We start from the raw sequence: 14,260 nt of genomic DNA on the forward strand, positions 1-14,260 counted from the left end.
CTGCTCTTACCTTGTAAACAGGCTGGACTGAGTCCTCCGCTCAGCTCCAGGTGCTCCAGAGCTGTGCTGTGGCATACGTCCTGGCCTCCGGGGCCTGGCTGCTTGGCTTCTCTGGACGCCTCTTGCTTTCCCTGTCAGTTTCCTCCCTTGCCTTTCCCCACCTCCAATAACTCGTGTTCCAGCCACTCCAAATCATCGACAGTTGCTCTTTCCAGGCTGTGCTTCTTGGCCCATTGGTTTTCCCAGTTTTGGATTCTTAATGTCCTTTCTCGCTGGCTAACTCCTGCTCACTTTTGAGACTCAGCCTCTGTTTTACTTCCCAGTCTTCTTGAACCACACGCCTGCAGGCAGAATTCACACGCCCCTGCTGGGTTCCCAACCCTCCGTGTGTCCTGGCAAACTTGGAGCACCTTGAAGGTTGTGTCTTGTTCTCTTTCAAGCATGCACTGCAGTGTGGAGAACATAGTAGATGCTCTGTGGATGTTTTAATGAATTCTCAAACATCAAGACCCCTTTTTATATACTTTATAAAACTATAGGTGTTGTGTGTACACTCTTTACTGATTTCCTTTTCCTAGTTTCGTGTGTTATTGCTACTGTTAAATTTTAAGTTTGTAAGTGCAGACATAGAGTTGCTTTTCTGGAAGTAGACTTCCTTCCAAATATATAAAATAACATTCTGTGGCTCATGGCTTCTCCTCTGGGTGACCATGGTGGGCTTTCACCAGAGTATCTCTAACCAACTTGCCTCATAGGGAGCACGGAATGTCACTGAGGCCTTGATAGGTATCTTTTTTTGACAGATAAGAAAACTAAAACCTCAGAAAGATAAAGCAGCTGACCTGAGGACACTGGTAAATAACAAAAACAGAACAAGGACTGGAAATCAGGCCTTGGTATCACTAGTATTTTAATTTTTGATGCAGTTTGCAAGGTTGAAGTGTTGAGCTCTGAATGTGGATTTGCGATTTATGAGCAAGTAGGTGTGAGGTGGCTGGGGGGAAGGGGGTGTTCCTGGGGAGCTGGGCAGTGGTGACCTTTAGTGCCTTGCTTCTTCTGAATAGGATTCCTTGTTTGCTAGTTCTCACAGCCCCTGTCTTGCTCCTCCAGTGTATCAGTCATTCCTTTAAAACAGTGACACTCATTATGGCTGGCAAACAAATGGTCGGGAACTAGGCAACTCCAATTATTGAGCTCAGCATGCGAAATCATTTAATCAGAGCTCACAGGACTGAGGGGCAGTATTAAAGAGAAATAGGCACCCTGTCTGGTCCCCAGAATGAACTCTTTTCAGAAGAGAAGAGAGCTTATATTATTTATTGTAGCAGAAAGAAAATATACTGTAGTGTATATTAAATGAGAAGAAGGCTAGATGCTCAGGGCTGGAAAACCAAGATGCCACTTAAACTCCATTCCTGATTTTTTCTTTTTTTCAGTTTAATTTTGGAACAATTATTTAATTATTGTGTAACTCAATTTCCCCACAATAAAATAGGATCACTGCTATTTGTATCTTTTAAGATCTCTTACGATGCTGCCCTGGAACCTGGGGTGGGGCTCTCTATGTCATCTTGTGTTCATCCAAGTGGTTGCAATTACTGAAAGGCCAATAGGACCTTGTTTTAAAGTGGCTTCCGCTGCAGGATGTGTGCCATGGTGCTGGTTGCACTGTGCACACATATATTTTTGAATGCTTAGAAGCCATAAGCAGACATTTAAAAAGTAATTTGTGTTCACCACCATATGCCTTTTTTGTATAGTATAAGCAGCCTTTTGTTAAATGTGAGGTTATAGGGGATAGAACATTGTGCTGGGAAGTATAGTAACTGGAAAATACATTGAAGGCTAATCCAGACAGAGATGCTGAAGGGGCAACAATCCTTCCTTTATATCATTTCCAGCTTCTTTTGGTTACTACTTGGGAAGGAGCTTCCTAGGGCAAAGCAGCAAAGAAGCAGGAGACTGCAGGGGGACAGGCAGCCTTCTCACCAACTCATCACTTGGAACAAACGTGCACATGGTGGATGCACATGCCCTCTCCCAAGGCATGGAACTTTATTTGGAAAACACTCACTCTGTTTGCCCTCAAAAATCTTTCATATTCTTTTCTGAGAAAAATTAACACTCTCCTCCTGACTGACAGAATTGAAAGAGCAAACGCATAGTCACGGGAAGCAGGATACTACTTCCAAATGACCACATGGAATATGCTTTCCTTAAAACATCCAGGGACATACATCATTAAAAAGCTCACAAACAATAAATGCTGAAGAGGGCGCAGAAGAAAAGGAACCCTCCTGCACTGTTGGTGGGGATGTAAATTGGTGCAGCCACTGTGGAAAATAGTATGGAGGCTCCTTAAAAACACTAAAAATAGAGTTGTCATATGATCTTGCAATTCCATTCCTGGACATATATTCAGAGAAAACTGTAATCTGAAAAGATACATGCACCCCTGTGTTCATAGTTCATTGTTTACAATAGCCCAGATATGGAAGGAACCTAAATGTCCATCGACAGATGAATGGATAAAGGTGTGGTGAAAGTGAAAGTGCAAGTCACTCAGTCATGTCTGACTCTATGCAACCCCATGGCCTATACAGTCCATGGAATTCTCCAGGCCAGAATACTGGAGTGGGTAGCCTTTCCCTTCTCCAGGGGATCTTCTCAACCCAGGAATCAAACTCCGGTCTCCCACATTGCAGGCAGATTCTTTACCAGCTGAGCCCCAAGGTTCACATACACAATAGAATATTACTCAGCTGGAAAAAAGAATGAAATAATGCCATTTGCTGTAACATGGATGGGGCTAGAGAATATCGTACTAAGTGACGTAAGTCAGAGAAAGACAAACACTGTATAATATCACCTATATGTGGAGTCTAAAATATGATACAAACAAAGTTACTTACAAAATGGAAACACACTCGCAGACATAGAGAACAAACATGGTTACCAAAGAGGAAAGGGGCAGGGAAGTTTTGGGATTAACAGGTACAACTACTATATATTAAATAGATAAACAACAAGGTGCTGCTGAATAGTGCAGGGAACTATATTAAATATCTTATAATGACCTTAATGAAAAAGAATACAAAAAGAATTTATGTATGTGTATATATATGACTGAATCACCTTGCTGTACATTAGAAACTAACATGTTATAAATCAACTATACTACAACCCCCACCACCAAACCATAGAGAGGCATGGAGTAAGACTTAATAATCCATTAAATAAAATTAATTTCATTTAGACACTGCATACATATATATATATATATATATATATATATATATATATATATGAATAGCATATACAGATAGATTTTTTTATTGGATTTTTGGGTTGCAGTTCTTATTGTCTTTCAGAGTTGTCCTCCTATCTTAGGTAGCTTTGAGAGGCTACATATTAGCTACATGTTTCATAGACAGTCAAGATGTGTAGCTTGCAATGTGGTTGGTACAGGAATAGTGGGGACTCAACATGCTTTTTTGGTTCATGAAGCCTTCATGAGACTAGACTCTGTATCAGGTCTTTTAAATGGATTTGATGTGTATTTTAGTCTCTTTTTAATCTCATTTTATTTGAATTGAACCCTCTGGGTTCGATGTCAGTGGAGGAAACTGGATTCATTTGCCCTAAGCAAAACATCACATTCTTCCTGCTTGGATAGCAAGACCTGGAGGGAAGCAGGACTAACAGGAGGCCAAGGGTAGGTAGTAAGCAGGCCCACATTAATCATGTTAATTTGGTGGGTCCAAGAGACAGAATCCTGTCACATTTTTAAAAATCTTTATACATGTTTTTTTTTTCCCTGATATTTTCTTTCTGTCTCTTTTGGTTTTTAATCTCTATTTTTTTCTTTATTTTCCCCCTAGAAGCAAACAAAATATTCAAAAGGTACATTTTGAGAACTCTAATCAAGAAAAGTCATTCCTAGGAGAAAACATGCTGAACCACAACTTGGTTTGGGGCCTAATGCAGCCAGAAATGATCTTTTAAAATATTCTGATCAGGGGCTTGGAAAACAGAAGATTTAACATTTCAGCTCAGAAGAGTATGATTATCTTGGAGCGGATGTGGTAGTTTCAGCCACGTAATTTTAGACATTCTAATTGGCAGTTTAAAAATAGCAGAGTCACAGCCTCCTCCCCTGGGCTGTTCTCTTTGTTTTGTCCTTGACTGTGCTTTGTATTTGGGAGTCTTCTGATGGCTGGGGCCAGTTTGGGAACCACGCATCCATGGGTCCTCACGGGCCATCTCCCAGGCCTGCCTGCCTCTGCCCTGAAATACCACCAAGGTAACATAACTTATATTTTCTTAGGAATGCTCCCAGCTTCCAACTCACAGACATATTCTCCTTCCTTCTCTAATAACTAGGTGCTTAAAGGATGTACCTCGGTGATGATATTAAATTAAATCCATCCCTGGGCACCTTAAGCTTCCAGCTGAATGGCATCATTTTCTTTCCAGGTAATAAGTACTTTAGGATGTGATCAAGGAAAGGAAAACACTGATTTCAAATAACCAATGATTTGCCAAATTCTGTGTGAGGCAGCGTCCATATGCTGAAGCAAATGTTTGTTCTTCTTTGTTTTGGCAGCGAGATAACACATCAGAGTAGATGCCCACAACAAGCTACATGTTTCCCTTTCGCATTTTCAAGGAGCCCTGAGTCCCCACTGGTTGGATATGAAGTTGTTCATCCTCACCCAATTTCAGTCTCTTGAGTTTCCTTTCTGGGAGACCCTGGCTGCATCACTGAGGGAGAATAGGGTGGAGGTGGGGCGGTGGGGTGAGGAGCTGGGTTAAGAATCGACTGGAGCTGTCTTATCCAGGCAGAGGGTTTGGGGGGACCTGTGCTGGGAGATTCTCAAACCCTGTGGGAAGTGGTTTATTATCCTCGCTTTAAGTTTTATTAACAGGGAAATCTTGTACTTTCCCAACCAATGAGGCCACAAGAGCATAAACTATATTAAGTCCATAAATCCCAGAGTGCCAAATCTCTGGAGTAGCAAGCATCTGCTCTCTAACCCGCGGTAAGCAATAAATCTCCCTGTCTCTTTGCATGGCGGGCTTTCAGTATAGAGAACACTGCTGCTGGCCGGGCACCCTTTCTTTCTGCTCTTTCCTCCAACAGGCCTTGAATTCATCGCTCTCTCACACATTAAACACTCGTATAATGCACTGTTTTTTAAAAAATGGAGGGGAAAAACAAAATTGTCTTTTCCTGGCTGTTTAGACACAGGAGGTGAAACCTGCTGTTGTGAGGCTTGTCTTTCATCCTAAACTCTTGGAGACAAATTAGGAACATTATCTGAGGTGTGTGCTATCTTGACACTGTTCAGTGTCTTCTCCAAGCCTTCTCCCATGGAGCCTGTAAGGAGAGTAACTGTCTACATGAGAACAGAATCCAGCCTCTCTTTTCACTTTTGCAAGGAGTGTTGGTAAGAAAGGCAGCCTCAGTGCCTGGCAGGGATGAAGGACAGCCTGTGCTCTCCTTTCACAGGCTACCCTTCTGAATTTCAGGCATTGGTGAAATTTCACTCTTGCGAAATTCATCCAGGGGAACTTGCAGACACCTCTGGAGAAGAGAGGTGGTCTGCACTCTACGAGGTGGTGACGCCTTCTCTCAACATGAATGAAGGTTAAGAACACACCCAAATAGTTCCCAGTGGGGTGAGACTGGGAGGGGTGGACAGGAATCATTATTTAAATAACTAGATCCATTTTCCTTTTATGATATACCTGGGGTAAAGGCCTAGAATACCAAAGGTCTTACATCTCTGAAGAACAAAAGTGCAGTCAGGCCAGTTTGCCTGTGGGCTCATGGAATTGAGCCATCTTTTCCTGGTTCCTTATTTAACTACATAGTACAGTCTCCCTTTTGTGCTTTGAAAAGCATCCTTGTTATCCTTCTAGTCCAGTCTCTCTTGCTAACAAGGCCTTCTGCAAATTCATAGGTGTTAGGTTGTTAGCCATTTTCCCTCTAATTTTTTAAATTTGTAATTTCCTTTTTTTTATTTAATAGATTTTATTTTTAGAACAGTTTTTAGTTTATAGAAAAATGAGCAGAAAGTACAGAGTTCCCATATACTCCCTCACTCCCCCAGCTTCCCCTATTATTACTACCTTTTACTTTTAATTAACATTATGAACAACAGTACCAGAGGACAATCATTTTTGTGAAAAGGAAGGACTTTCACCTACATCGTCTCCCTTAACAGAGACTGTTCAGGAAGCAAGAGCGTCCCATGATGGCCGATTGTGGACATGGGCCTCCGGGCATGAGTGTAGTTAGTGATGGGGGTGATGGTGCAACAGCTGGGAAACCCCCAACTTCTGTTCTCAGTGACCTAACCCACATCTGGGGAGTGCATTCAAGGAGTGAGGATCAAGTTGGGGCTCCCAAGGCAGAAGAAGGAAATGAGACTGTTTCCTATGACTGCTACAAGAATCACTACAAACCCGGCAACTTAAAACAGGGCAAGTTCATTATCTTTTTGAATTTCTGAATGTCAGAAGTTTGAAATGGGTCTGGATGAAACTTGAGGCATCAGCAGAGTTGTGTTGCTCCCCAAATCTCTAAGGAAGACCCTGTGTCTTTGCTTTTTCATTTCCTAGAGGCTGCCTGCACTCCTTGGCGCGTGCCTTCCCTTTCTGTCCGCAAAGCCGGCAGTGGCTGGTGGAATCTTTCTCACGCTGCATCTCTCTGATGCTGACTCCCCTCCGTCTTTCATTTGTAAGGACTTTGGTAGCTACATAAGGCCCACCTGGATAAACCAGCATACTTTCTCCATTTCGAGATCAGTTGATTAGCAATCTCAATTCCCCTTTGCCAGGGAAATTAACATATTCACAAGTTCTGGAGGCTGGGAAGTGGACGTCTTCGGGGGTCATTATTTTGCCAACCACACAGGGTATCGTCCTGGAGAAGGAGAGCCTGGGATCAAAGTCACCAGTGAATCGTGTTCTCGTCCTTCTCAGGAGTAATCAGAAACAGGGTCCAACCTCCTCATTTGGCTCAAATGTCACTTCTTCCAGAAAGCCTTCTATATCTGCTGACTGATACAGGAGATACTAGACCCACATAGCGTCTAAAGCGTGACTAGTCTGAACTGAGATGTGTTCTGGGTACAAAATATGCACCAGATTTCAAAGACTTAGTGCAAAAAAAGAATGTAAAAGATTTTACAGTCATGATTTTTAAAATATCAGTTATCCTTTGAAATGATAATATTTTGGTACATTATGAAATGAATTTCTCCATATTTTTTAATTCATAAATTTGGCTTCAAGAAACTCTAAAATAGCATATCAGGCTTGAACGATGTTTTTTTCTGGACAGTGTGACTCTGTAACAGCTCCAGACTGAGCCTGGTGCTTCCTCTGTGTGCACTTACGGTCCCTTATTCAGACCTTAAGCATTTACCTACAGCATAATTATCAATGTGCGTGACTTTCTTTCTCCCACCACACAGTGCGTTGCTGAAGGACGGGGGCTGTGTGTTACAAATCATTGTATGTCTAGTGCTGGTATAGTGCCTGCAATGTTAGAGTAATAATCATTATCATAATCAGCACTTACATTGTACTAACTCTATGCATGCCCAGGAGCTGAGTCATGTCCGACTGTTTTGTGACCCCATGGACTATAGCCCGCCAGGTTTCTCTGTCCATGGGATTTTCCAGGCAAGAATACTGGAGTGGTTTGTCATTTCCTTCTCCAGGGGATCTTACTGACCCAGGGGTTCTTACTGACTCAGGGATCGAACCCGAGTCTCCTGTGTCTCCTGCATTGGCAGGTGGATTCTTTACCACTGTGCCACCTGGGCACTTTGTTCCAAATGCCTCATACATTAGCTCAATCTATCCTTACAACACTCTCTAGGTGAATGAATTTAGGAGTTCCTTTTAACATTTTATATCTCAGTCTCTTCATCCATAATATGAAGCTAGTTATAGTACCTATCTCAAAGCTATTAATTATGTGAGAATTAACTAGTTATTTTATATATACATATTTTTGAGGCTTACCCAGTGGCTCAGCAGTGAAGAATCTGCCTGCAATGCAAAAGACACAGGAGACTCGGGTTTGATCTCTGGGTCGGGAAGATCCCCTGGAGGAAGGCATGGCAACCCACTCCAGTATTCTTGCCTGGAAAATCCCATGGACAGAGGAGCCTGGAGGGCTACAGTCCACAGGGTCGCTAAGAGGTGGACATGACTGAAGCGACTATGCACGCACACATACATAGTGCTGGGGATAACTTTGGCCTCAGGCAAAACCTCAAAGATGGAGATTTCTTTGGCTCAAAGTCAGATGTACTCAGAGAACAGACTGGAACTGCTACTGCTGGGAGTGTTCCAAGCCACCTGGAAGAGTACAGGTTGCAGATGTGGGTAAGAGGGGATTACTGCTCCTATTTCAGGGCCTTGAGCAGCCCTTACTTAGGTAGAAGCTCCCCATTCACTCTGCTGTCCCTCACCTGATACACTGATTCTAGAAAATCAAGGATAGATGGGGGCACCTGCAAACCAGCCCAGGGTCTTCTGCACACAACTTGCCAAGGGCACATAGAAGGATTTGGTGGTGAGATGGGGATTTTGCTGACCATTTTTCCCCGAATGTAGCAACTTTACACATCAAGTTACTCAGTTTCTGAAGCTTAGTCTATATGTTACAAACCAACGCAAAGCATAGATGTTACAAATCATTATTTTAAAAAGAAAAACTCATTTAAGATGACTTCAAATGACCATGACTCCATAACCAGGAGTCCACATCATCACCTCGAGGAGTTTATCAGAGCCACCAAAATATTGCTCATTTCTAGCATCCAGTGTGAGGGTCTTCTCTAGATGCAGCTGGGTCTGTCCCAGAGACCTGCAGCCCTGATGAATCCTGCTTGCAGTCTCTCTGGTTCCTTTTCAAGCTATTAAAAAGTCAAGGTCATGCTGCAAGGCTTGGCCTGTAAATTACAAACTCCCAGCTTAAATGTGCACAAAGCATATGAGTAGGTCTCCAGCAGGTTTCACTGCCACAGTAGGTGAGGGAATCAAAGGCAGGGGGTTGGTCTCTAAAAGGCCTGGAGAAATTTATGACTCAATTTAAAACCACTTGTAGTTTATCAAAGCAAAGGAAATGGAATCGCAAGCTTCGGGGCAGGAGGAGATTTTCTGTAAGAGTGAAGGAGGAGCCTGTCCTACCCAGTCTTCCATGACAGCAGAATCTTTTCCCAAATCCCACAAATCTGGCAACAAAGCAATCTCTTTTTGACGTGACCAGTGATAAAACAGAATTTATAAATGTCAAGACTGCCTCTCTAATCCTTGACTAACTGGGGAGGCCAAGAGTCTCCTGGGCTGGCTCAGTGATGACACACAGCAGTAGAAATACAGAGCACAGGTGGACCTAAATCTGTGGGTTTGGTCTCAAACGTGACCATAGACCTGCATGACCTTTGCCAAGACAACTAACTGCTTTTCCCGAGAGGACTGAAATGTAGACGATCCCGCAGTTGAGTGTTCATTTGTTCTTTCATGTTATTTAGGATTCCAATTTGTCAGGCACACTTGCAAGTATGTTGAAGCACATTGCTGATTTCTCTATGTATAATCTAGGCCCTAGGAGATAGATGTTGTACATTTGCTCTTAGGTGGTACCTGCTAGGAACAGAGACCTGGCTAAAGAGGCTTACACATGCAGTTGCCATGCAGAACGTTATTTCTCCCATGTATTAAAAAGTTTGGAGGTAAGTAGAGACTGTCCTGAGTTCAGTGGAACAAAGATGTAAGACTTAAAGGCATCTGTGATTTGTTTGGCTGCTGGAGCTCCAGACATCACTTCTGATTCTCAGGCAATAGAAAGGGCAGAAGGAGAAACAAGGGCTTTATTGAAAGCCTCAAACAGTGACTACTGCTGACATCATATCAGCCACACTTAAATGTAAAGGAGGCTAGAAATTTCAAGTTTTTCCCCCCAGTGAGCACTTTTTGGTTTCCATTTAAATAGGGAAGAGAGGGTGATGGTGGATTTTGGGTAGGAAGCTGGAAGTTACTTTCTAAATTTACAGCCAGTAAATCAGTAGTGTGGGAAGATATGAATCCAGTCTCCAGGTTCATGTGAACTGAAGTGGTGTGTGATCTTCTCAGTGTACATGCATTTGTTACCTACTCCTCTTCTCTCTCTCCTTATATTATCTATTTATAAAATGCTTTTGCTCTCCCTAAAAGGTCAGGGGTTAGAGTCAGGGTTGCTTTCTTATTTGGTCCAAGAGGTACTAAAAGAGATATTTATTGAGTTGGATTGTTTGAATTGGATGCTGGCAGGTAGAAATATTTACACAAACACTGTATAAAACAATCTTTGATGTATTCAATAGTTTTAAGGCTGACGAAAAATTACTAGAGAAATATGTCTTCTGTTTTTTGTTCAAGGAGTTTAGATATTAAGAGTAAAAAGAAACATTTGAAGTTTTTTTCCCTAACCTTCTTGAGAAATAATTGACAAGTATAATTGTACATATTTAAAGCATACAACATGATGATTTGATTTACATCTACATTGTAGAATAATTATCAAGATCAAGATAATTAACACATGTATCATTTCACATAGTTAACTGTTTTTGGTATGTGGTGAGAATGTTTAAGAGCTACTCTCAGCAACTTTTAACTACATAATACCATATTATTAATTATAGACACCAACTTGTGCATTACATCCTCAGAGCTTATTCTTCACATGACAAAAATATAATGTACCCTTTGACTTACATATCCCATTTCCTTCTCTTCCCAGCTTTTGGCAAGCACTGTTCAATTCTGTTTCTGTGAAATTTGATTTAAAAAAAAATACTATATTTAAAGCTACTATATACATATATAAATGTATTAATAAATACGCAGTATTTGTCTTTCTGTCTGACATATTTTGTTTAGCACAGTGCCCTCGAGATCCATCCATATTGTGCAAATGGCAGGATTTTCTTTTTTAAGGCTGAATGATATTCCATTACATGCGTGTGTGTGTGTATACACATATATATGTATATATATGTGTATATATATATATATCACATTTTCTTTATCCATTCATCCATTGAAAGGCCATTGAAAGAATGTTCCATCCACTGAAAGATTGTTTCAGTATTTTGACTATTGTGAATAATGCTGCAGTGAATATGGGAGTATAGATATTCCTTTGAGATACTGATTTTGTATCTTCCAGCTATTTACCCAGGAGTGGAATTGCTGGATTATATAGCAGTTCTGCTTTTAATTTTTTGAGGAAGCACAATACTGTTTTCCAAAATGGTTATTCCTAGGAGTAATGTCTTCTTTAATACTTCTGCAAGATGTATTACCCATAGGACTGAGCTTGAATGGGGAATAAAACACCATCTTCATAAGCATTCTTCCCTACCCATATGAATTCTCTATTATTTTTCCGCAGAACTTCTCCTCCCTCTTTTATCTGAAAAGAGATTACTTGGTCAGTCAACAATAGCATCTACAACATACCATGCAAGTCAAGGAAATGGATCTACCAATGATTCTTCATTCTGGCTGCAAATCAGAATCACCTGGGCAACTTTTAAAATCCAGATTCCCAGGGTTTCATCCAGAGATTCTGATTCAGAAAGTATGGGGTGGTGTTCCCAATTCTGTAACTTTACAGGGTGCTCCAGATAACTCTGATGTGCCATGACATGTAGAAATCGTTGGGGCAGAGCCCTTCCTTCTTTGTACCACTGCCGTGACTTCCCTGGAGAGCATTTATAGGATGCTACAGCAGCTTGTTCATGTGTCTAATTCTGCACCAAACTCCTAAGGTGGGGACTATCTTTTCTCTTAGCATTCCTTCTGAGCTCTGTGTTTGAGTGTCTAATTCATAGTTTTGTTTGTTTGTTTAGTCACTAAGTCATGTCTGACTCTTTGAGACTCCATGGACCAAGTTCCTCTGTCCATGGGATTTCCCAGGCAAGAATACTGGAGTCGGTTGCCATTTCATTCTCCCTTAGTGCATAGTAGGTGTTCCATAATCATCTGTTATATTGTTTAAACAAATGGAACATATAATAATTCACCTCTGCAGAGTGCTGCAAAGAAAAGTGTTGGTCAGTCAGTTGTGTCTGACTCTTTGCAGCTCCATGGACTATAACCCACTAGGCTCCTCTGTCCATGGAATTCTTCAGGCAAGAATACTGGAGTAAGTAGCCATTCCCTTCTCCAGGGGATCTTTCCCAGCCAGGAATCGAACCCAGGTCTCTTGCATTGCAGGCAGATTCTCTACCTTCTGAGCCACCAGAGAAGCCCCATGCTGCTGACAACACTAGCAGAGAGAAGCTTGTCTTATTACTGAGCAACCTGGCTTAACCTTGCACTCAAGGACAGAACGAGCTATGGAAGTGGCCGAGAAGGGATTTCTAATGAACTTGGTGGTAAGTCACCTTGACAGTCTTGAGATTCTTGAACTTTTTCTAAAAAACAAAATAGCATATTTACAAATAATTGTGGTACCAATGACCTATGGTGGTTATAAACTTTATTTGAAAGAATTCATGTAAAGTGCTTAGCACAGTGCCGAGAGCAAAATAATGAATGTTACATGATGATAATGATAACAACAATTATAATAGAAAAGTCTTCTTAAAAACTTAGAACAGATTGAAAAACATAAGAACGAAACCAAAAATTTACTGTTAATCTTGCCAGCAGGATCAGTAGCCTTGTATTTATGATTTTTTTTTCAGTTTTTTCCCCAAGCATCTATATTAACATGTACTTTAAAATATATAAAGTAAATATTAAAAGTGTCTATTACATGTTTTTGAATGGCCAGTAAGCACATGCAAAGAGAGGAAAGTTGAAGAGGGAGAGAATACATGTGCACATATAGCTAATTCACTTTATTGTTCAGCAGAAACGGAAACTAACACATCATTGTAAAGCAATTATACTCCGAGCAATTATACGCCAATAAAATAAATAAAATTCAAGAAGAAAAGAGGTTCAACATCACTAATTGTTAGGGAAATGTAAATCAAAATCACAGTCAGATACCGCCTCACACACATTAGTATGACTATTATCAAAAAACCAGAAAGTCACAAGTGTTAATGAGGATATGGCGAAATTGGAATCTTTGTGTACTGTTGGTGGGGGTGTAAAGTGGTGGAAAACAGTATGGCAGGTCCTCAAAAAAAGTTGAAAATGCAATTACTATATGACCAGAAATTTTGCTTCTGGGAATGTACTCAAAATAATTGTAAGCAGGGTCTTTGAAATTAAAATAATTGAAAGAGGCATTTGCATAGTGCTATGTACTAAATTATGTCACTGCAAAATTTACCTGCTGAAGCTCTAATCCCCTGTAAGATGATATTTAGTGGTGAGACCTTTGGGAAATAATTAAGGTTTTTTTTAAAGAAATATTTTCTATTAGAATTTAATTATTAGCAATGTTGTATTAGTTTCAGGTATATAGCAAAGTGATTCACTTATACATATACATGCATCTGTTTCTTTTTCAAATTCTTTTCCCATTTAGATTATTTATTGCAGAATATTGAGCAGAATTTCTTGTGCTATACAGTAAGTTCTTGCTGATTATCTATTTAGAGCAGTGTGTATATGTCCATCCTAAACTCCCAATTTATCCCTCTGTCCCACTGTTCCCCCCTGGTAATCATAAGTTTGTTCTCTAAGTCTGTGAGTTTATTTCTGTTTTATAAATAAGTTCATTTGCATCATTTTTAAAAAAGATTTAACATATAAGTGATTATGTGATATTTGTCTTTCTCTATCTGCCTTCACTTAGTATGATAATTTCCAGGGAAATAATTAGGTTGAGATAAGGTTCTAAGAGCAGGGCCCTCATAAAAGGTTCAATGCTTTTATAAGAAGAGACATCACTGTAAGAAGATGCAACTTATATGAGTAACTAGAGTAGTCAACATCATAAAGACAGAAAGTAAAGTGGTAGTTGCCCTGGGCTTGGTAGAAAGGGAAATAAAGAGCTGTTATTTAATGGGCACAGAGTTTTAGTTTGCAAGATGAAAAGAGTTCTGGTGATGCATGGTGGTGATGGTTACACAGCAATATAGATGTACTAATACTTCTTACCATTAAGCCTCATACTTAAAAATGGTTAAGATGATAAATTTTATGTCAGGTATATTTTAACATAATAAAACTTGTTGGAAAAGACCCTGATGCTGGGAAAGATTGAAGGCAAAAGGAGACGAGGGCA

The sequence above is a fragment of the Odocoileus virginianus genome, chromosome 6 (genome assembly GCF_023699985.2).
Source record: "Odocoileus virginianus isolate 20LAN1187 ecotype Illinois chromosome 6, Ovbor_1.2, whole genome shotgun sequence".
NCBI lineage: Eukaryota > Metazoa > Chordata > Mammalia > Artiodactyla > Cervidae > Odocoileus > Odocoileus virginianus.